This window comes from Lepus europaeus, chromosome 3 (genome assembly GCF_033115175.1).
Source record: "Lepus europaeus isolate LE1 chromosome 3, mLepTim1.pri, whole genome shotgun sequence".
Taxonomy (NCBI): Eukaryota; Metazoa; Chordata; class Mammalia; order Lagomorpha; family Leporidae; genus Lepus; species Lepus europaeus.
The window spans coordinates 59,056,544-59,081,896 of NC_084829.1; the positions used below are offsets into that span (position 1 = coordinate 59,056,544).

General features: G+C 37.4%; 1 protein-coding gene across 1 annotated transcript in view; it reads right to left on the minus strand.

Annotated features, from left to right (window-relative positions):
* Positions 1-25,353, minus strand: part of KHDRBS2 (KH RNA binding domain containing, signal transduction associated 2) — a 629,201-nt gene that overhangs the window by 59,305 nt on the left and 544,543 nt on the right. The window lies entirely within an intron of this gene.

A 25,353-nucleotide genomic window follows, 5' to 3' on the forward strand; every position in this document is an offset into this window, starting at 1 on the left:
AGAAAGTTATTTTGACTTGAACACTCATTCTTGAACTAGGATTCCTATTTGGATTGCAATTAAGTAATATTGGGTGTAAAATAGCTTAAAATAATAGTAATTCATCAGTCTTTATATATAAGACATACAAGAAAAATAAGATGTAAATCCTCTCTTGAGAAATTCTCACCCAGTGTTTTTCTGGCAAATGTTTAAGAATCACCTCTCCAAGGTAATTGAGTACCAAGCCCACTATGGTGAAACTTGCTGAACAGACTCCCAACAGCCCCTGCCTCCAGGGACTGAGCCAAGGCAACCATGGTATAGACAACAGTGATGAGGAAGTCACCCCCCAGTGGGGAGTGGGTACAGAATATGACAATCTGGGGCACATCACCTGATGGGCATGGAAAGAATGGAATGAAGAACATAGCATATGTTCTGTCAAGTTCACCCCTGAACCAAGAGGAATTTCACTCAGCAGTGTATCGAGAGGCACGTGGCAGGTCCCGCCCATGACACTGGAGAACTCTGCAGCTTTACAAACCCCAAGCCCAGTCTGGAGCTTCCTGGTTACCACACCATTGCATTACCTCAGAGCAAGAGCCCATTCAATATTTCATCTTCCCCTAAACAGGCTTGTGCTGTTTCGGAGTCATCCTGAGATGCTGTCTATGCAGGGTCCCATGAATCAGCCCGGCAGCCTGTAAAGGAGTCTGGAGCCCCTCCGCCCCCAATCTGGCCCTTGGAAGAAGCTGGAGGGTGTGTGGGTTGGCTTGCAGGTGTCCCCAGAAAACAGCTGGGTTACTACCCATACTCTTGCTGCTCTGGAAGCAAATGGGCATCCCCACCCACCTCTGATCCTAAGTAGTCAAGCTGCCACTCCCACGTTCCTGCTGCCCAAGAAGTAACTGCATGCCCTATCCATTCACTGAGAGCACCAGGAAGCCGGTTGGTAACTAGCCGTAAATAGCTCAATCCAAAGAAACCCAGAAAATCTAATGAGTGAACTTTCCTGAGTGGCTCATACTAAGAGGAAGCAACTGAGCAACTCTAACCACCCTCGTGTGGCCCAAAGAAGCAGCTTGTGTGCATTCCATTCTCCCAAACTTGACCCAGTGAGGCCCTAAGAAACAGATACTCCTCCTCCCACGCTTGGCCCTGGGAAGTAGCTGACAGCCTTCTCTGAGCAGGTCAGTCCCCATGCAATTATCCAAGCAATTCTCAGCCTATGTTGCACACCCAGCACTGCAGTGGGGCACAGTGGCTTAATTCTGGTTTCACAGGGGTGGCCCTGCCCTCATACAACATGCAGAAACTGACAAGTAGCTCAAACAACCTGCAGAAAGCATCCTGTACTTCATATCCACAATCAGGGGCGCTGTTCCCAGAGCTCTCAGTGAACTCACCATCCCTAGGAAAACTGCATCCAACTGGCATGCAATCTCATCATCCTTGCAGTAAATGCCAATGAAACACCCACAGAAATTGTCAAACATTGACTAAATCTGGAAGAAGATACATGGACACTACAGTAAAGCACCCACATAGAACCAAAGCCAATGAACCAGCACCCTAGAATATATTGCCAATAGAAAATTGTTTGCTTTGAAAGTTATCAAGTTATGGAGACAACTGACACACTAGATGCAGGAAACCAAGGCAGGAACAAGAAAAGAATGAAGACACAGAGTAATACTATGCCTTCAAAGGAACTCAGTGATTCTTCAGCAGCAGACCACAAAGAAATGGAAATCAATAAACTACCTGGCAAAGAATTCAAAATAATTATGTTAAGGAAACTTTGAGATAAAAGACAACACAGACCTACACTCCAATGAAATTAAGATAATTCATGTTATGAGTGAGAAATTCAGAAAAGAGTTAAGAGAATACAAAAAGGAAATGATCAGAAATTTTGGAACTAAAGGAAAAAAATGAAGTAGCCTCCACTGCTGAATTCAGTGTTTTTGAAATAACTCAGACCAAAAAAGAAAATGGAAAGAAAGGAAATAACAACATAGAGAATGTAGAAAATTTTTGAAACTTGAAGGAAACCATTAAATGATCAAACATTTGCATTATGGTGTTCCAGAAAAAGAACAGAATGGAAAAAGGCATAGACAAACTAATTAAATAAATGCCGAAAACTTTGAAAATCTTGGGAAAATGTGCACATCAAGTTCTAGGAAGTCCCCAAATCTCTTATTATATTCAGCCAAGAACCATCCTCTCTAAGGCATATTATAATCAAACTGTCAAAAATATAAGACAAAGAGAATTCTAAAAATCCTAGAGAAATGTGTCAAGCTATTTTAAGGGAATGTTTTTAGGGGATTCCCTTAATAGTAGATGTCTAAGCAGAAACCTTACAAGCCAGGAAAGAATGGGATGAAATTCAAAGCCCTGAATGAAAAAAAGAATGTTGGTTAATTTTTCACTATACTCAACAAACCTAGCCTTCAGAAATTAAGGAAAAATAAAGATTTTTACATGAGAATCAAAAACTGAAGCAAATCCAAAATTTAAAAAGGAAAGAAATGATACCAAAACAGAAATAAATGCAATAGAGATTTTAAAAAATCAGTGAAATGGAAGTTTGGTTTATTTTGAAGGTGAAAAAAAAATTACAAGCTTTGGGCTAAGCTAACCAAGAAAACATGACAGAAGATTTAAGTAATGAAGAGTTTCCCATAGACACTATAGAAATACAAATGATCATTAAGGATTATTCTGAACAATGATAACCAACAAATTGAAAATCCAGAAGTAATGAATAAGCCATTAAAGACATGTATCTTATTAACGTTATACCATGAGCACATAGGAAACCTGAACAGGGCAACAGCAAGTGATAATATTAAATCAGTAATAAAACATCTCCCAACAAAAAAAGTTTGTATGACTACACTGCTGAATTCAACTAACCTTAAAAAAAAAGTTAATACCAATTCTCCCCAAATTATTTCAAAGTATTAAAAGGAAAGCAACCTTCCCAAATTACAAGATAAGCATTATAATGATACTCAAACCAAACAAGGACACACACATACATAATAATGTAGAACCAGATCCCTAATGCCCATTGGGGTAAAAATTCCCAAAAACATTCTAGCAGATTGAATCCAACAGCACAAAAAAAATCATTATCCATTATGATTAAGTGTTGCTTATCCTAGGGATATGTACAGATATCAATAATTATAATAATCATCAACAGAATGATGGATAAAACCACATGATCATCTAAAGGCAGAAAAGACATTTGATAAAATTCAACATTCCATCATGATAACAGTCCTCAAAAATAATTATAGAAGTAATGTTCCTCAACCAAAAGGTCTAAATGACAAATCTGTAGCCTCTAACATAATGAATGGGAAAAGCTGAAATAATTTCCTCTATAATTGGAAACTAAACAAGGATGTCCAATTTGACTTTTTTTAATATAGGAGTGGAAGTCTTAGCACAGAAACTAGACAACAGAAATAGAAAAAGGGCATCCAAATAGGAAAGGAGGAAATTAAATTATCTCTATTTGCAGAAAACTCTACTAAAAATGTTAGAACTGATAAACAAATTCAGTAAGGCCACAGAATGTGAGATAAACATACAAACATCGGTATCATTTTTTCACCAAAAACAAAATTGCTGAGAAAGAAATGAAGAAATCAAGAAAAGCAATCCCATTTGCAAAAACTATAAAATAAAGGAAATAAATTATTCATGAATAACTAAACTAAGAAAATGATTAATACAATGAAAATTGCAAAGCACTACTAAAGGAATTTGGAGAGGACAAAAAAGGGGAAAACTTTACATTTTCATGAACAAAAACAATATCATTATAATGTCTACACTACCCTAAGTGATATAAGATTCAATACATTTTTTTTTTTTTTGACAGGCAGAGTGGATAGTAAGAGAGAGACAGAGAGAAAGGTCTTCCTTTTTGCCGTTGGTTCACCCTCCAATGGCCGCTGTGGCCGGTGCATCTCGCTGATCCGAAGCCAGGAGCCAGGTGCTTCTCCTGGTCTCCCATGTGGGTGCAGGGCCCAAGCACTTGGGCCATCCTCCACTGCCTTCCCGGGCCATAGCAGAGAGCTGGCCTGGAAGAGGGGCAACCGGGATAGAATCCGGCACCCCAACCGGGACTAGAACCCGATGTGCTGGTGCCGCAAGGTGGAGGAATAGCCTGTTAAGCCACAGCGCCGGCCTCAATACATTTTCTATCCAAATACCAGTGACGTCCTTCACAGAACTAGGAAAGAAAAAATTACAAAATTCACTGGGAACCACAGAACGTCAGTCAACAGTCAAAACAATTGTGGGCAAGAACAAAGCTGAAGGCATAAAAATACCTGACTTAAAAACATGCTACAAAGGTCCTTTAACCAAAACAACATGGAACTGGCATAAAAACAGACCCAAAGACCAATGGAACAAAACTGAGAACCTAGAAATGAAAACACATATTTATAGTCAACTGATTTTTGACAGAGGTAGCAAAAGCATGTATTGGCTAAAGCATCTTCAATATCTGGTGTTGGAAAAACTGGTATCCTTATGTGGATGAAAGAAACTAGACCACTGTCTCTCACCATATAAAAATGTCATCTCAAAATGAACTTAAGATTTAAATGTATGCCCCCAAACTATGGAACTACCAGAAGAAAATATAATAGTAACACTTGATGAATTGATCTAGGCAAAGATTTTTGGGATATGATTTCAAATTAGACAAAAAAAAAATTGCAGTGAGATTTTATCAAACTAAAAAGCTTTTATATAGCAAAGCAAATAATCAAGAGTAAACATAAAACCTACCTAATGGGGGAAAATATTAGCACACTCTTTATCAAACAAGGGATTAATTTCCAGAATATATTAGGAGCAAAAACAATTCAATAGCAAAAAAAAATTTGATAAAAATTGATCTTAATATACCTTTTTCAAGAGGATGTCAAATATATGAAAAAATGCTGAGTATTACTAAGAACCAGGGAAACAAATCAAAACCACAATGAAACATCACCACACTCCAGCTTGAACTACTGTTATTAAAAAGACCAAAAAAAAAAAAAGGGGGGGTTGGCAAGGATGTGGGGTTGGCAAGGATGTGGGGAAAGGGAGCCCTTGAGCACTGTTGATAGGGATGTAAATTAGTACAGTCATTACGGAAAATAGCCTGGATGATTTTTAGAAATAGAGATACATATGGCCCAATAATCCTTCAACTGGGTGTATATCCAAAGAAATTGAACCTGTACTCACATGTTCCTTGTAGTACTATTCACAATAGCCACAATATTGCCCATTTACAATTAATTAATTATTAACATTTAATTATTAATCTAAGTGTCCATCTACAGATAAATGGGTAAAGAAAATAGAATACAAAATGGATATTATTCAACCAAAAATAATGATTTTCTGTCATTGGTAAGATAGAACTAGAGCAAATATTTCAGGCACAGAAAGACAAATACTGGGAACGGCACTGTGGCACAGCAGGTAAAGCTGCTGCCTGCAGTGCCAGCATCCCATATGGATGCCTGTTCAAGTCCTGGCAGCTCCACTTCCAATCCAGCTCTCTGCTATGGCCTGGGAAAGCAGTGGAAGATGGCCTAAGCCCTTGGACCCCTGCACCCTGGCTTCAGAGAGGCCCAGCTCCAGCTGTTGTAGCATTATGGGGAGTGAACCAATATCTTCTTGAAGACTTCTCTCTCTTTCTCTCTCTGCCTCCGCCTCTCTGTAACTCTGCCTTTCAAATAAATCTTTAAAAAAAAGACAAATATTGAATGATCTCACTTGGGTATGGAAGCTAAAGTTGATCTCAAATAAGTAGAAAACAGAATAGTGCTTTCCAGAATCTGGAAGGGTGTGGGGAGGATGGGAGGAGATAATTAATGACTTCAAGGTACAGTTGAATGGCAGGAATAATTTATATTCTATAGTAGAGTAGGATAACTATGATTGACATCAATCAATTGAATATTTCAAAATAATTCACACATTGGAATCTGACTGTCCCCAGCACAAAATAATGATGTATATCTGCGGTGATAGATATGCCAATTACTCTGATCTGATTGCTATATAATTTCAATGTGACTTGTTTGTTTGTTTATTTATTTATTATATTTGAGAGGCAGAGAGATAGAGGCAGAAAAACAGTTGGAGAGATTTCCCATATGATAGTTCACTCCTAGAAGAGCCAAAGCCATGAAACAATACAATTCTCCCACATGGGTGATAGGGAGCCAACTACTTGAGCTGTCATTTGTTGCCACCCATGCTGTGCAATGGCAGGAAGCTGGAATCCGGACCAGAGCTGAGACTGAAACCCACACATTCCAATAATGGAATCCAACAGACGTCTTTCTTGTGCTAAATGCTTGCCCTGTGATTTGTCATTTTTTTCAAAGTCCGCTCTAGGTTTCTTTTAGAAGATATATTTATTTGGGCCTGCACTGTAGCTTAGTGGGTAAAGCTGCCACCTGTAGGGCCAGCAACTCATTTGGGTGCCATTGGAGTCTGGGCTGCTTCACTTCCAATCCAGCTTCCTGCTATGGCCTGGGAAAGCAGTAGGAGATGGCTCAAGTCCTTGGGTCCCTGTACCCTTGTGGGAGACCTAAAGAAAGCTCCTTGCTCCTGGCTATGGATCAGCTCAGTTCCAGCTATTGTGACCATTTGGGGAGTGAAAGAGTAGATGGAAGACTTCTCTCTATCTGCCTCTCTGTAACTCTACTTTTCAAATAAATAAATGAATTTTTTTTAAAAAAAGATTTTTTAAAAAATCAGATTTATTTCCTCACCCCAGTTAGAATGGCTCACATACAGAAATCTACCAACAACAGATGCTGGAGAGGATGTGAGGAAAAAGGGACACTAACCTACTGTTGGTGGGAATGCAAACTGGTCAAGCCTCTATGGAAGTCAGTCTGGAGATTCCTCAGTAACCTGAATATAACCCTACCATGCAACCCAGCCATCCCACTCCTTGGAATTTACCCAAAGGAAATTAAATTGGCAAACAAAAAAGCTGTCTGCACCTTAATGTTTATTGCAGCTCAATTCATAACAGCTAAGACCTGGAATCAACCCAAATGCCCATCAACAGTAGACTGGATTAAGAAATTATGGGACATGTACTCTATAGAATACTATACAGCAGTCAAGAACAATGAAACCCAGTCATTTGCAACAAAATGGAGGAACCTGGAAAACATCATGCTGAGTGAATTAAGCCAGTCCCAAAGAGACAAATATCATATGTTCTCCCTGATTGGTGACAACTAACCAACCACAAAAAAGGAAACCTGTTGAAGTGAAATGGACACTACGAGAAACAGTGACTTGATCAGCCCTTGTCCTGACTGTTGATGTATAATTTAATACTTTATCCCTTTTAGTATTTATTTTTGTTCTAGTTAATACTATTGGTTGAACTCTGTAATCAACACACATTTATTCTTAGGTGTTGAAATTTAACTGAAAAGTGATTCCTGTTAAATATAACAGTGGGAAAAAGAGAGGGAGGAGATGTACAATTTGGGACATGCACAATCAGACTTGCCCCAAATGGTGGAGTTAGAAATGTGCCAGGAGATTCCAATACAATCCCATCAAGGTGGCATGTACCAATGCCATCTCACTAGTCCAAGTGATCAATTTCAATTCACAATTGATCACACTGATAGGTCTAAGAGTCAAAGGGATCACACAAACAAGACTAGTGTCTGTGAATACTAACTGATAGAACCAAAAAGGGAGAGAATGATCCAACATGGGAAGTGGGATACACAGCAGACTCATAAAATGGCAGATGTCCTAAACAGCACTCTGGCCTCAGAATCAGCCCTTAAGGCATTCGGGTCTGGCTGAAGAGCCCATGAGAGTATTAAAGGCATGGAAAGCCAAGACACTTTGGAAAAAAAAAAAAAGAGGACCTAAATGAAAGATCTCTGCAAGTGAGATCCCAGTAGAAAGAACAGGTCATCAAAGAAGGAGGTACCTTTCTCTGAAGGGAAGAGAGAACTTCCATTTTGACTATGACCTTGTCTAAATAAGACCAGAGTTGGCGAACTCAAAAGGCTTCCATAGCCTTGGCAACTCATGACAAGAGCCTAAGGAGATTACTGACCCCATAAACAAGAGTGTCAAATTGTTAAGTCAACAACAGGAGTCACTGTATACTTACTCCTTAGGTGGGATCTCTGTCCTTAATGTGTTGTTCAATGTGAATTAATGCTATAACTAGTACTCAAACAGTATTTTACACTTTATGTTCTGTGTGGGTGCAAACTGCTGAAATCTTTACTTAATATATACTAAATTGATCTTCCATATATAAAGATAATTGAAAATGGATCTTGATGTGAATGGAATGGGAGAGGGAGCGGGAGATGGGAGGGGTGCGGGTGGAAGGGAAGTTATGTGGGGGAAAAAGCCATTGTAATCCATAAACTGTACTTTGGAAAACTATATTTACTAAATAAAAGTTAAAAAAAAATCAGATTTATTTGAAAGAGTTACAGATAGAAAGGAAGATACATAGAGAGAGAGGTCTCCCATCTACTGGTTCACTCTACAAGTGGCCACAATGGCCATGGTTGAGCCAGGCCAAAGCTGGACACCATAAGATTGATCTAGGTCTCCCACGTGGGTGGTAGGGGCTTGAGCACTCGAGCCATCTTTTGCTGCTTTTCCCAGGCCATTACCAGGGAGCTAGATTAGAAGTGCAGCAGCCAGGACACAAACTGGACCCATATAGAATGCTGGCATCACTGGAGGCAGCTTTTCCCATTACACCACAATGCCTACCCTTCTTCCCCCATAGGCTTTCTGAACTCTGTTGAATTTGTATTATCCCATTAAATCAGGGAACATATGACTATTTGGTTACACCCAATTTAACACTATTGATGAAGATGTGTGTTTCTCTTGTAAATGTCATTTGAAACTTAGAAAAGGTAATAATCATACAAAATACTTCAGACATTCCTCACTCATATGTTTGGGAAAATACATGTGTCTCCAAATATTATGTCACTGGCAGGTTGGCTAACGTTTTCCTCTTATATTTACTTACTCAAAAAGTTAACTTGGACCATAGGAAATTGCCATTTATATAGGTCAGAAATGGTCAAATGTTGGCAATTTGCTAAAGTTCAACCTAACTCTAATATTAGAAATGATTTTGTCAACTAAAGAAGTAAAATGTCTTGAGATGCTAGTAAGTTATTGAGGTGTCCAGAAAAAAAGCATTTGGAAATCTAAATGATATGAAATGTCATCCTGTCTCTGTTATATTGCCACATTTTCTTCAAGGACTAAAATTTAACAGTCCTTGGTGATAGATTTAGCACTGAGTCATTATCCTCATTTTGGGTTTTATTTTCTGTAAAAGGTCAGCGAGTACTAAACACACACATACACACACATACACACACACGGAAAAAATGGGGAACTTTTTAATATAAGCAAGAATGAAAGAAAATAAAATGAAGCAAGCAATAATAATTAAAAAACTGTAAGACATTCTAAATTAAGTAATTTAATTCTGAGGGTCAAGATAATACATGTGTCACCAAACACTAAAATGCTAGGCATGTAGTCAACTTCTAAAGGCTGCCCTTAAATATTATCGAATATAATTAACAGGTCAGGTAGGAACATGACATTTAACTCTCTTTATTAAGTGTGGTTAATACGTATAAACATGTTCCTGTCTTAATTATTTAAAACATAAAATGCCACAATTTCCACTTATTTTATATTCTATTATTATAAAGGCAGTTCATGGTAATAATTAAAATCTTAAAAGCATTTCATGAAATATTAAAACAGAAACCCAACACAACGTGCCAATATTTTGTTAGTATTTCCTTAGGATATAAACTATCAATGCTTATTATAAGTATCCTCTTGGCTATGGATTATTTATATTTTCATATTTCTTTACTTAAAAGTTTTATATGAATTTTTACCTATTTTTATCATATAGTCTATCCTTGAACAGAAGTGTCTTATAGAGATGAAGTTTTTGTAATATAGAAAGTTTTTTTTTTTTTTTTTTGACAGGCAGAGTGGATAGTGAGAGAGAGAGACAGAGAGAAAGGTCTTCTGTTTGGCTGTTGGTTCACCCTCCAATGGATGCTGCGGTCGGCGCATCGTGCTGATCCGAAGCCAGGAGCCAGGTGCTTCTCCTGGTCTCCCATACGGGTGCAGGGCCCAAGCACTTGGGCCATCCTCCACTGCCTTCCCGGGCCATAGCAGAGAGCTGGCCTGGAAGAGGAGCAACCGGGACAGAATCCGGCGCCCCGACTGGGACTAGAACCTGGTGTGCTGGTGCCGCAAGGCGGAGGATTAGCCTGTTAAGCCACGGTGCCAGCCAGAAAGATTTTAATAGTACTATTATTTCCCCCCTACTTATTATGGGTTATTAGCCACTGTGGTCAATAGATATCCCCAATGTGTAGATTTTGTTACTGGTGCATAGGCCTGGTCTTCCACTGCAGTGAGCCATTATGTGTTCAAAAGCATCCACAAGCATAAGGGTTTGCTCCATCAGTGGTGTGTCACCACACCGAAGAAACACTGCAGGATGCAATAATTAAGTTTTTGCATTTTTCTATGGAAATCAGTGAATAAGTCCCTAATAAGGGGAATTTATTGTATAATATCTTCATCTCTTTTGTAGACTCTAGCTACTAAACAATTACCTAACATATATCTATACGCAATCTGAAGGTTGGATTTTACATATTCCTGAAATGTAATTTCTTTGGAAATTGAAAGTTCCCAAGGAACTACAAGATCATCTGGTTGCATATGCAATTTAGTATTCTACACCAACAAATTAATCTCTAGGGATGCCACTTTTAACTTTTAAACTAATCCAATACAAGCAAACAATAAACCTCAAGATAGACATGCTGAGGTTATATTTATTTAAATATGAAATTAATAATGTTCTATTCAAGTGAACATTTGGATTCATATACAACATGCATACATTATTAGATCTCTGTGGGCCAGTGTATGAGGTTTCATACAGAGAATATTTATTAAAAACCGAAGTGGTGACCACTGCAATCATGCTGTCCTCTTGTGGAGCGGAGTTGACCAGGGCCAACCACAGATTCCCAAGAACACTCAGCTGTGCAAGCTCTGTCAGGCCCACAGTGGAACAAATGGTCTGCACTTTGCTTGCCAAGGGGCAGTGGTAAATGTAGCCTCAGTGAGCTGTGGGCTCCTTTAGGAATTTATACATCTCAGAAGTGTACCATGGAACTAAAGAAGGTGACAACCAACCAAGGGTCACCTGAAATTTGACTGTCCCACTAATGACCCCAGGACCAAGTTGGAGATGACGATTCAAACAGAAGTTTTCCTAAGAATGCTACAGGGATGTTTAATATAAAGGCTTGGACTGAGTACATTATGACTTCCTTACAATAGTAATTTTGGTGCTTTCTCCACTGCTCCTAGCTAGTACAGTCCTCTCCCAGAAATAGACCAAGAGGATTGAAGCCAGGGAGATGCAGCAAACAGAGAAACAAAAACTCCAGAGAATACCATAAATGCTAAGCAACTCAAAAAGAACCAAAGGAACAAATAGATTCTGCAACCAGAGAAGACTAATTTGGAAAATTAAGCAGTTTTGGAAGGACCCACTAAAGTTTCTCTGTACTTGACAGTATTTAGTAAATCAAATCTGAACATAAGGACGAATAATATCGGACTAAAACACTGTATTAATGTTGGCTTGGGTGTAGAAGTGTCTTGGTATCTATCGACAGTTACTATAAATTAGCATCTGTATACAGATCGATTATCCCTGATCTAAAAATCTGAGAAAAATTAAAAATCTGAAATTTCTGAGTGCAGATATGATGCCACAAGTGGAAAATTCCACACCTGAGCTCAGTGACAGAACACAGTTAAACCACAGGCACACTGTATGTATAAAATTACATTCTCTCTAGAAGTATACCATATGTGTAAAACATAAGTAAATTAAATGTTCAGTCTTGGATCCCATACCCAAGATATCTCATTAATGTATATGCAAACATTTCCAAAATCCAAAAGAATCTGAAACACTTCTGGTCCCAATCATTTCAGATGAGCACAATTTTTTTTTTCTTTTTTATAACTGACTTGGTTATTTGCCATTTTGTAGCTATGTACTGAAATGAAAACATCAGGTAGAAAGGAGTGATATTGGCCGGCGCCACGGCTCATTTGGCTAATCCTCCGCCTGCAGCACCGGCACCCTGGGTTCTAGTCCCTGCTGGGGCACCGGATTCTGTCCCGGATGCTCCTCTTCCAGTCCAGCTCTCTGCTGTGGCCCGGGAAGGCAGTGGAGGATGGCCCAAGTGCTTGGGCCCTGCACCCCATGGGAGACCAGGAGCAGCACCTGGCTCCTGGTTTCGGATCGGCGCAGCGATCGGCGCAGCGCATCAGCCGTGGCGGCCATTTGTGGGGTGAACCAACGGAAGGCAACGGAAGGAAGACCTTTCTCTCTCACTTCTAACTCTGCCTGTCATAAAAAAAGAAAAAGAAAAAGAAAGGAGTGACATTAAACTGTGAATTCTTCTCAAGTACTGGTTTAAAATGGACCAATGATATTAAGAATGAAAAAGTCAGGCTTGTTCTCTGAAGTGAAAAGTGTGCTTTGGCTTAAAAGAGATACAATAATTAATCATGTTTTTAGCATTATTACTTATTTCATGGATTAGAATCATTTCTGGCTTTCTGAAAGCAAAAGAGCACTTTCATTTTCTGCATTTTTCTGATTGTACACTTTGAGACAACTGGTAATTATTAACACACTCTGAATTTTATAAAGAATTTTCAATATCTTGACTATAAAACACCACCTACTAGATATAAAAAGTTTTGTACTTATGAGCACTGCCATTTTCTTAAGGAGGAATTGTTGAGACGCCTAACAGTGTGCTTTAAAGCTTGGAGTAACATGCCGAGTGCTATAGAAGCTGGAATCATTTATGAGGAGGTCTCCAGAAAGTTCACAGAAAATGTCTATTAATGAAAAAAACTATGCATGGAATTAAAATATTTTTCACCAAAATAAATTTATCTTTTAATTCTAACTTCTCCATGAACTTTTTGAAGTAACCTTGTATCTTGTACCAACTAAAGCCATGAGATAGTTGAAATGTCAATCAGGTAACTGGCTGGCTGCATAGATTCCCCATTTTAAATTTGATTCCTTAACTCCAATGATAATGATGTCTAGTACCTTTTTATCCGACAGGTTTGAGATGAAAATTAACACTTCATATTTCTTTTAGTGAACTCCTTAGGAGTTAACAGTTAAGTCATTCTTTTCATAAGTAGCAGAAAAGACTTCAAATTTTGAAAAATTTTGTTGAATAGTAATTGATATGAAGAGCATAAATTATTTCAAAATGAGAATGTGCTATAAATTACTAGCAGTATAGAACTAAAGGGTCTTTCAGTTACCTGGGATAGTAAACATTTTACTATGAAACATGGCTTTTATTAATGCCTGATCTGGTAACTATTCGCTGTCAGTATGTAGTAGCTTATTAATGTTTCCTGCACCTCTGATAACAAATTTTTAACTTATAAGAAGTTTCCCACTGTCTCTAATTTAAAAGCAAACTAGATATTGAAATAAATATATATTTTTTATAAAGAAGAAAAAAACTAAATCAGGTATTTGGTGCAGTGGTTGAAACAAACTAGCCATTTTTTGTTTCAGAAGACAAAATCTTGGGTCAGAGACAAGGGATTTACTTGTATTATTTGGCCATAACAGTAATAGCCAGAGCTGTGTATGCCCATATCCCGCAGGGGCTATGCAGGTGAGGTCAGTCTGATGCCTATACAATCAAGTGTGTTGCATCACAGGAAAGAAATAATGAATTTAGGGGACTTTTTCTTCTTGTTACATCAGGTTTACTATCCTATAGATTGTAGTAATAGTACCAGGAATAAAAAAATAAGGAATTTTTAACTTTTAAAAATTTTGTAGCTCACATTTCTTAAATTTTAATACAAAAACTTGAACACAATGCCATTTTGCAGGTGTTTTCTTGTAAATTAACAAGTAAAAATTATCATTGTTAATTACTAACGTTGTACAAATTTTGCTAAAGTTAACAGTAAAAAAAAAACACCTACTGACTTGTGGGTTAAGGAGAATTTATTCTCCCCATTTCCAAACGAAGATGAATGGGCACTGACATGTGGATAGAATAAATATGTTTTGTATGTTTGTGATGTGTGATTTAAATAAATAAGATTGGGTATTTAACTTAGCATATTTGTGAATTTAACAGTGAAAATTTAATACCTTCAAGTGAAAAAAAATCTTGAAATTAATAAAACAAAAGGTAAGCAGAAGCAAACCTATCCTTCATTGGGGATGACTCCTCATTCTTCAGTGCTGCTAGCTGCAAAAAATTACAGTCCTGAGAAATAGCAGAGGTACAGGGTAATCAGCGTCTCATGGTCCTGACATGCAAAGCCAGGAAGCGTAGGAACAATCAGGGGTCACGGCAAATTGTGTATCTCAATGAGAGATGAGAAAAAACGTGAAATCTATGAGCCTTTCAAAGTGATTTACAATATTAAGGAAAGAAGGCAGATTATTACATTTTTTCCTTGTTTATTTAATATCTGAAAGCTAAGTAAGCAAATGATAATATGTGCCTTTAATTTTCTCTCTACAGTAAAATTTAATGTTCTTTTTCCTGCTTGCATTTCTCTTGTCTCTTAGATTTCTATAATGTTTTACCCAAGGGAAGTGCCAGTCAGTAACCTTTTTAAAATAGTAACAATAAGCAGAATATTACCATTTTCCACCATTTCATTTCAAATCTTCTTCCCTATAATGGAAAGAATGGCTGAAAATTTACTTCCAAAGTTTTACAAGTTTCAAGCTATCTTTTTTGATAATTGACACTATTTAATATGATTTATGTGTCCAACTATGGGATTCTCAATCCTGAGCAGTTGCATAGGTTTTCTTTTAAAAAGGAAGTTACAGAGGCCAACATTGTGGCATAGTGGGTTCAGCCTCTACCTGTGATGCTGGTGTTGCCTGTTTTTGCTGGTTCAATCCCAGCTGCTCCACGTCTGATCCAGCTCCCTGCTGATGTGAATAGGAAAGGATCAGAGGATGGCCAGATGTTTAGGCCCCTGCACCCACATGGGAGACCCAGAACAAGCTCCTGGCTTCTGGCATCCACATGGCCCAGTCCCGGCCTTTGTGGCCTTTAGGGGAGTGAACCAGCAGATGGGAGATCTCTCTAGTTCTCCCTCTCTCTCTCTCTGACTATGACTTTCAAGTAAATAAAATTAAAAAAGGGAGCTATATAGTAAATACATATTATAAACATAAAGCTCCATAGTACATCATAAACTCTAGATTAATAAAAATAATATAACTTGGTGGACAGAAGAAAGCTTGATTATTTATAGAATGCTTCCAGCCTATAATTAAAACCATTTCTCCTGGAACATTTTAATTGTTTTTGACTCGTGTGCCATGGGAAGATTTTAACTTTTTATTATTTATAAGAGTTAGTTTTTCACTCTACCTCCATTTTTATAGATGCCTTTTAATACTTTAGAAATCATACAGTGATGTGTTCAATACAGTTAATGAACAGAACTATGACTAATGAAAGTGCACGTTTAGAGCAGTGTAGTGCTGGCTTGCTAATGTATCCATTTAAAATGTGTTAATGCTTTATGTACTTCACATTGGAGACTGTGGCAATAATTGTGCTTAAGAATGGATCCCAAAGCAAATGCTTTAAAGGCAGTCACATAAGTCTCTAAGGCCTTCTATCTCAATCAACAGAAAAAAGACAGATAAAATTGGTAATGCTGTCATGACTAAGAACAGCATCACATTTTAGAAGACAACTTATGTTTTTCACTCGTAAGTACCAAAAGGTTAAAGATGAATAGAAGGGCATTAGCATATATTAATATTTTTCTAATAATAGGAATCCAATAGGCTGGCCTTACAAGAGGAGGGATTTTTTTAAAAGACTTTCAAATCATCTAGATAGTACCCTTGAAGATGCTGCTTTGTAATTTACATAACTATTTTAGGCTGTACAAAAACCAAAGTCCAAATGTTGTTGGGGTTATTGTAGCTGACCCAGTTCAGATGATCTAATTCAATATGTTTATGGCATAGGATTAATATGAAAATATGCAATAAGTAAAACATAAAAAATCAACATCCCATAATGACTCTTGCCATATTTCTTTGTAATGTTATATTGGATGTTGATAAAAAGTATTTTATATCTTATAAAACTAGAGCATGATAGTATGATGTATCCATTTAATAGGTTTCAAATTCCCCTCAAAAATATTTCAGTTCTGATCCTTACTAATATTTTTCCAGTTAGAAAACAATTTAAGAACATAACAGTTAATTAGTAAATGAAACATTTTTGTATTTTGTTTCACACAACTATCATTTCTTAATAATCTATAGATAACAAATGAAATAACTAAACCGGTTACTTATTTTTAGAGTAGCTGTTTTTCTGTCACTTGATGCCAATTACAACTAAAATTCCTTATTACCCTGACAGGAAAGGATTTCTAAGCTTTTGTGGGTCCCTACGATTAGAAACATATTATGTGGCAATGTCCTTGTTCATCTCTAATCTTTTGTATTTATGAGTGAAAAGCATGCATTGTCTTCTAAAACTTTATCCTGTTCTTAGTTGTAAAAGTACTAACAACTTTATTTTCAAGGATTTTTTTTTCTACTTCAGTAATGTTGATTCTTGGAAGATGTAAATGTTCAAGTTAACAGTTTTTAAGCAGAAAGTATTTTGACACTTTGAATAGGGAGGAGCCTCACTTCTAAGTACAGTTTAGTTCTGAACCTAGTATTCTAGATAGATAGCTCTGGCCCTGCCTGGTACTGGTAATTCAAGGATAATGTGGACACCAGTGGGCCTGTTGGCAGAGACCCTCCATCATTATGAACCTGATTAGCTCTACTTAATATATATATATATATATATATATATATTCTATATATATTTAAAGATTTATTTTATTTATTTGAAAGAGAGTTACAGAGAGAGGTAGAGACAGAGAGAGAGAGGTCTTCCATCCGCTGGTTCACTCCCCAGATGGCTGCAACAGACGGAGCTGTGCCGATCCGAAGCCAGGAGCCAGGAGTTTCTTCCTGGTCTCCCACACAGGTGCAGGGGCCCAAGGACTTGGGCCATCTTCTACTGCTTTCCCAGGTCATAGCAGAGAGCTGGATCGGAAGAGGAGCAGGCAGGACTAGAATCCGCACCCATATGGGATGCCAGCACGTCAGGCCAGGGCATAAACCCGCCACATATGGCTACTGGCTACCATAATGGATGTGGAAGCACTAGTGAATGCATATAGAAATATTCAGCTGAACAGTATTTGTTTTAGTGTCTGTTTTCTCATTCAGTTCAAGCTAAACGATAGAAAGAAGAAAAGAAAAAAGGATTTAGAATTCATAAGCGATATCCCTTTGATAGCAAAAGGAATTTTTTTTTAATGTGCTAGCCATTCTGCCTTCATCCTTGTCTCTACCATTGCGGAAATTACCGTTGATTTTATCTTTTTGTGATTTTCAGTATTTTGGCTTCTCGATGAATGGAACTAACTGGGAGCTTGGATAGAATTTCCTATCTAACTCTTGGGATTATTCCAAATAAAATGAAAACAATAATGACACAACAATCTTTGATGGTTCTGATAAAATTTCAATATACAAGTATCTAAACAACAGCAAGAGCAATGAGTTTAGTCAAAGTAGAAAACACTTCTTGACCCTGAACTTATAATCATTTTAAAGATTCTGATCACAGTCCAAATTTTTGATGATTTAAAGACTACTATTTTAAAGTATAATCTTACACTGTCAGTACTGTTAAATTCCTTACGGTTTCTTTATAAAGAAGTGGAATGATATCTGGGTTTTATGTTTGAGGAGGCTTTTAACATTCAAGATGGATAATGAGGAGTTATTTTTAAGAATATATAAGAATATTGGCCGGCGCAGCGGCTCACTAGACTAATCCTCTGCCTGCGGTGCCAGAACTCTGGGTTCTAGTCCTGCTTGGGGCACCAGTTCTGTCCCGGTTGCTCCTCTTCCAGTCCAGCTCTCTGCTGTGGCCTGGGAAGGCAGCGGAGGATGGCCCAAGTGCTTGGGCCCTGCACCTGCATGGGAGACCAGGAAGAGGCACATGGCTCCTGGCTTCAGATCGGCGCAGAGTGCCGGCCATAGCGGCCATTAGGAAGACCTTTCTCTCTGTCTCTCTCTCTCTCTCACTGTCTACTCTGCCTGTCAAAAAATAAATAAATAAAAGAATACTATGTTGGCAAGCATAGAAGACACCAGAAACATTTTATATGTGAATTTTTACCCAGTTTTTAAAGGCAGTAACAACAAAGGAAGATGCCATAGGAGTATCTTAAATATAGAAAGAAGAAAATAGGGATTAAAAAGAGCACTTAAAAGACAGAAGGTTATTTTTAAATGGTATAATATGTTTAAATCTGGGACCAACAAACACAGGCTTCCTTTAATTCTAGTAACTAATTCCAATCAAACTGAATTAAGCCAGAGGATCAAAAATGACTAAGTAGTGTGTAGCCATACTGACTTCAGCTGCTCTGTGCTACAAAAAGAATAAAGACAAGACCACACGTCCAGGAGTCTGACTGACAGAAATTGTCAATGGAGAAGTGACAAAACAATGAAGACTACGGGATGGGAGGAGAGAAGACCGAGACAGTGCTGCATGGAGCAGCCAGCTGCCAGCTGGGAGCCCCCATCCTACAACAAGGTGCAAAGAGCCCCCATCCTACAACAAGGTGCAAAGAAATTGCTGTGCGCTCCACCACTTGCAGTTTTAGCTGAGAGGGAATTCTACACCACCCACTTTTACTTCAGGCTGGGGAGCTGACTGGGGGCTGAGCAACCGCCAGACTTGGAGAAGGGAAGCCACACTGCTGCCCTCCCCACCCCCATCCCTGCAGAACATTGGACTCAGAGAGTCAGGACAACTTGTGGAGCAAAGCACAGATTCATTGCATCTTGCAGCTGTAAGAGTTTTTGGGCATTAGCCTCAAGGCTACGCTCATGCATTCTGCATGAGCCAGGGGGAATTCTTATTTTCTAGGGGCCAGTGCCAGAAACAAACCATAACAAAACTCTGTTTCCACATTGGTAGATCTGAGTTATGGTCTCACTATACTCTGCAATAGTAGGACTGCAACAATTACTTCTAAATTTATCAACACCATTGGAATCTACTTTTTGGACCTCGGGGAGAATCTACCTGCATTCCACCTCTCTAGAATCACACCTGCCAGAGCAAAATCTCCTGTGTGCCTTGTAGTCACCCTGTAGACTACAGCAGGGCTGTTCAGTCCACCTCCCCCAGTCCCAGGTAAAAGCGACAGCATCAGTTGGACTTTCCTACCAGGACATCTGCATCAAGCAGTCCTAGAGCCACAGAAACTGGTACCACAAGCCCCAGCATCACTCAGGCTTGCCAGTGGGATAAGGGGACAGACACCTGTGTCTCCCTCAGCACCAAGAACAAGGCCCTGACTGTTACAAACCCCAGGGAGACTGACACTGAACTCTCTATGTACTGAAGAAACACACCCTAGGAAACCATAATCATCTCAAAGCCACATTTCTATCCCCTCAAACTGTAGCAGACTACACCACTGTGTCACTTATAGATACAACTGACACTGATTATGATAAAATAAATCACCTAGAGACTACACTCCCGGGCACAATTAGAACCAAAGCCAAAGCAAATGATACCCTGCATTCCATCTAAATCATAAACTCTTTTCCAACAATACCTATTCCTTAAAGAAGAAGGGACAATACACCAAATGTGCAGATGTCAATGCAGGGACACAGGAGACATGAAGAAGCAAGGTAAGTTGACAGCTCCAAAACAACACAATAATACTCAAGAATTAGATGCTGAACTGAAGGAAATCTATGAAATTACAGATAGAAAATTCAAAATACTGATTGTGAGAAAACTCAAGGTGATGTAAGAGAATATAAACAGAGCGAAGAAATGAGGACCAATGACTGACATGAATGAAAATATTATTAAGGAGATAGAAGTAACTAAGAAGAACCAAATTGAAATTTTGGAGATGAAATCTTCCATAAGTGAAATAAAAAATAAGATGGAGAGCTTTAACAGCAGAATAGAACAAGTGAAGGAAAAAATTTCTGATCTCAAGTCTAAGAATTTTGAAATAATCCAATCAGAGAAAAATAAAGAGAAGAGAACTGAAGAAAATCTATGTGAAATATAGAATACCATTAAATTACAAAGTATTTGTCTTACAGGTATTCCTGAAGGAGAAGAAAAGGAAAAAAGGTATTTGGAACCTGCTAAATGAAATAATAGTTGATAATTTCTCAAGTCTTGAAAGAGACATGGATATCCAAATACAAGAAGCTCAAAGGACTTCAAGCTGACTCAACCAAAAAAGATCTCCAAGGCATATTATAGTTAAATTGTCCAAAGTTAAGGATAAAAATTCTTAAAGACAGTAAAAGAGTGAAGTTACAAATAGAGGAAATCCAATTAGCTTAATATCAGACTTTCAGCAGAAACCCCACAGGCCAGAACAGAGTGGGATGATATAGTCAAGGTCTTAAAAGAAAAAAAAAAAAAAAACCAACAACAACAACAACAAACTTTCAACCGAGAATCTTATTTCTAGCAATTCTCTGCTTTAAAAATGATGAAGGAATAAGGCATTTTCCAGATAAGCAAAACCAGAATTCTCTAGCACCAGAGCAACCTTATAAGAAATTCTGAATGGGGTCTTGCAGTAGAAGTAAATGTCATGAAAACACATGACACAATAAATTCACTAGCAGGGCAGGTAAAATCAATATCCAATCAACAAAATGATAAATGCTAATTCTTTCTGTAAACACGAACCTTGAAAATAAATGAATTAAAATCTCCAGCCAAAAGACAAGTTCGCTGAATAGATAAAAAATCAAGACCCCACTATCTGTTGCCTACAAGAAACTCCCTACCCAAAAATACAAACAGACTGAAAGTAAAGGACTGGAAAAAGACACACTAGACAAATGGAATCCAAAAATCAGCAGGATTAGCTATTTTGATATCAGATAAAGCAATTTAAATGAGAAACTATAAGAAGAAATAAAAAATATATTTTGATGAAAAGTTTGATTCAGCAAGAAGACATATCATAAATATACATGCACCCAATTAAGCCCACCCAGATATACATAGCAAATACTATTAGACAGACTCTAATACAATAATAGTGGGTGACTTCAGCAACCCACTCTCATCAATGGACAGTTCATCTAGACAGAAAATCAATAAAGATATACTGGAGTTGAAACATACAGTCAAGCAAATAGACCCAACAGACATTTATTGGACATTTCACCCAACACTTACAGAATAAACCTTCTTCTCATCAGCACATAGAACATTTTCTAGGCTAGATCATATATTAGGCCACAAATCAAGTCTCAGTAAATTAAAAAGATTGAATTATACCATATATCTTCCCAGATAATCAAAGAATAAAACTAGAAATCAAGAACAAGAAGAACAACATAATGCTCATAAATATGTGGAAATTAAACAACATGCTACTGAATGATCAGTAGGTCCTTGCAGAAATTAAAAAGGAAGTAAAAACATTCTTGCAATAAATGAAAGTGAAAGTACAACACAGCAAAACCTATGGGATACACCAAAAGCAGTATTACAAAGGAACATTATAGCATTAAGTGCCTACATTAAAAAAGAGAAATGTGTTGAATTAAAGATACTATGCATCACAAAGACAGAACAACAAGAACAAACCAAACCCCCAATCAACAGGTAGTGAGAAATAATAAGGATCAGAGGAGAAATAAATGAAACTGAAACTAAAAAATACAAAATATCAACAAAACAATATGTTGGCTACTTGAGAAGATAACAAAATATTCCTCTAGCAAGACTAACAAAGATAAAAAGAAAAAAGAGCTCAAGTAAATAAAATTAGAGATGAAAAAAGAGACATTACAACTGTATCAAATAGATACCTACACCACAATGTTTATAACAGTACTGTTCACAAAGCCAAAATATGGAACAAGCCAAGGTGTCCATTATCAGATGAATAGATAAAGAAAATATGGTGTATATATATGCATATATATAATTGAATATTATTCAGCTATAAAGAAAATTCTACCACAAGCATCAGGATGTATGCAAATCATGTTGAGTGAAATAAGGCAGACACAGAAAGACAACATGTTCTCCCTTATATGAGGGAGCTAAAATTAAACAAAACAAAACAAACAAACAACAATAAAAAGAATGAAAGGAAAAAAGAAATGCCTGTGTGTATCAGTATTGCTGCAAATGCAATTTTGTGAAACTCTGTTTTACACCATTGCCAAACTAGTGATCAGTGATTAAAATTTAGTGTATATGGGTGAAATGGTCATTTTCCCACTCAATCATTGTTTATAGCTGTTGCCTATATTCTCACTAAACTGTGTCTATTTGCTTTTTACTTATTCAACTTCTTATGTGGGGAATTGTTAAATATTTTTATTGTGATATAAATTTGAAATGTTATCTCAAAAACTAAAGAAAGAGGGAGGGAGGAAGTGTGGGGAGGACTTTGAAAGCTGGAGGGAGAAAGGAAGGGCGTATCATTATATTCCTAAAAATTTGTGTATGAACTATATTGACTCTGTTAAAAGTTAATTAAAAAATTTTAATAAATAAAATTTTAAAAATGAAAAAAGAAGATGATGGTGATGAGGCTTGTACACAGATGGGTAAATGTAGGAACAAAAGTGACAAGCCAGGCTAGTGTATTGTGCTCAAGCTGTTTTTGCCTGGATGCCTGTTCCTTGGTTAAGACTCTTCTAGCCATGTAATTCATAGTAGGCTTTGTGTTGTAAAATTCTCCCATGAATACTTGCATTCTTGACTCTTACCTATACATACTGTCAGTTATGCCCATTCAGTCACTGGAGTCTAGTTCTTGTAGTCTAGTTCTTTTAAAGCAGCCAAGTGCCCCCAAATTTGCCTTCTGATTCTGTGCCTCTGATCTGCTTTAATCTTTTTTCCTTTCTTCCAGATGTTACTGTTCTTCAGAAGTCAAATTCCTATTTCTGATTTTATCTTGAGTATCCCACAAATAATGTTATAATATGTGTCTATCAAGAGCATGGGAAGCAATGATAAGTGATTATTCTATTGATATTATCATATGCCATCTAAAATATAAAAATATAGTTTTATATTTTATTATGTTAGGTAGTCTAGTAGAAGAATTTTGGATGACATTCTAGAACCGGTGCTAAAGACTTCACATATATGGTTCCATTTATCCTTAGGAACCTGCCACTTCTGTCATCTCACTTTTACCGCTTAGAAGAACCTTGTATGATTTCTTTAGTAAAATTATGACTACCTAAATGTCAGTGACTCAGCTACTGACATTCCTTGATATTTTCTGCACTTTTTGTTATTATATTTTTTCAAAAATTATACTCAATTTTTTCAACTGCTGCAACTACCAGTGGCTTCTATATGTTGGTTCCTACACAAGGGATAACAGTATTCATTTTTAATCAACTGAGTTCCAGGGGATGAGATGGCTAGCCAGTCTGGAAGCGGGTCCCTCAATGACAAACAGTAAGAACTAGGTAAGAAATAACCTTCTCATGGGGCCATATACAGAAATATCTGCCCTATTAAGGAGCCCAATCTTCATAATTTGACAGAGAAAAGATGCTCAAAAATTGTTTATGATACAGTTCATCCTTTACAGTCCTCACATTTTTGCTAAATAAACATAACTAAGAGTGAGTGGTATGATATTTCTTTTGGGAAAGCAGGAAGGAACTTCTATTTCAATTCTAGAGATGAACTAAATTGATACACTCTAACTGACAGAGGGAATCTGTTGGTGTATACTTAAGGAAGTGTGTTAGTTTGCTAGAGCTGCCGCAACAAAATACCACAGACTGGGTGGCTCAAACAGGAGAAACTGATTTGCTCAGGGTTCTGGAGGCTAGAAGTCCAAGGTAAAGGGATCAGCGGGTGTGGTTTCTTCGCAGACTTCTCTCCTTGGCTTGCATGTGGTTCTTGTGTATTCAAATCTCTTCTTCTACGGACATAATCATTTTGGATTACAGCCCTCTATGGTGACCTCATTTTACCTCTTCAAAGCTTGTATCCCCAAACTCGGGCACACTCTGAGGTACAGGTGTCAGAGCTTCGACATGGATTTGAGGAATATAACAATTCGGTCCACAATAGCAGGAAAGGGCTGGATGGTCCTGAGACATCACAGGCCTAGAAATGGGGATTAGACCAAGTCTGCTTCGATGGCTGAAGTCAGAGAATGCCAATCACCATTTGAGTGACACTAGGATTGTTCTGTAAGATAATCATTATCTTCTCCATTTTATTACAGGTAAGAAAAATAAGGTTCATAGAGTTTATTTCTTCAAGATCTTACAGATTCATGGGCAGCAGACCCAGGATCGGCTCTAGTGTTACGTGATTCTAAATCCTAGTCTGTTTCCATAGTCATGCTGCTAGCTTTTCTGTAATCTCAGACACCAAATATAACTATAGCTAAAATTTGAAGAGATGTCAAATCTTTATTGAAATGGAATTTTAAAAAATCCATTTTTTGCTACAAAATGTTGAAATCCATGCATATTTTCATAGTATGCATTTCCCTTTCAAAAATAATTTTACCAAAATAAGCTTATCTTTTAATTCCATTTTTCAAAGAAGCCTTGTATTAAAAGACATGATATTCACTTACATTGTTTTAAAACTTGTTCTATACTAGTTTTAAATATTTAATTTTTATTACATATTTTGGCAAAGTTGAAAATCTATTTCACTTGTCAAATGTGTCTTGAGGACCTGGAATGTGCCAGTCACTATTCTAGTGACTGTAATAGACAAATAGATGCAATCAAAATCTGCACTTAGGGAGGTAATATTCTAATTAGTTTAAGAGGGAGACAGAGAATAAGAAATTATTAAACTGAGCATATATTATTCTATATGGAAATAGATATAATAGGAAAATAAAATGGTGGGGATTAGTGTCTTCATTTTTGTTTTTTTTTAATTTTTGACAGGCAGAGTGGACAGTGAGAGAGAGAGACAGAGAGAAAGGTCTTCCTTTTGCCGTTGGTTCACCCTCCAATGGCCGCCACGGCCAAAGATACGCCGATCCGAAGCCAGGAGCCAGGAGCTTCCTTCTGGTCTCCCA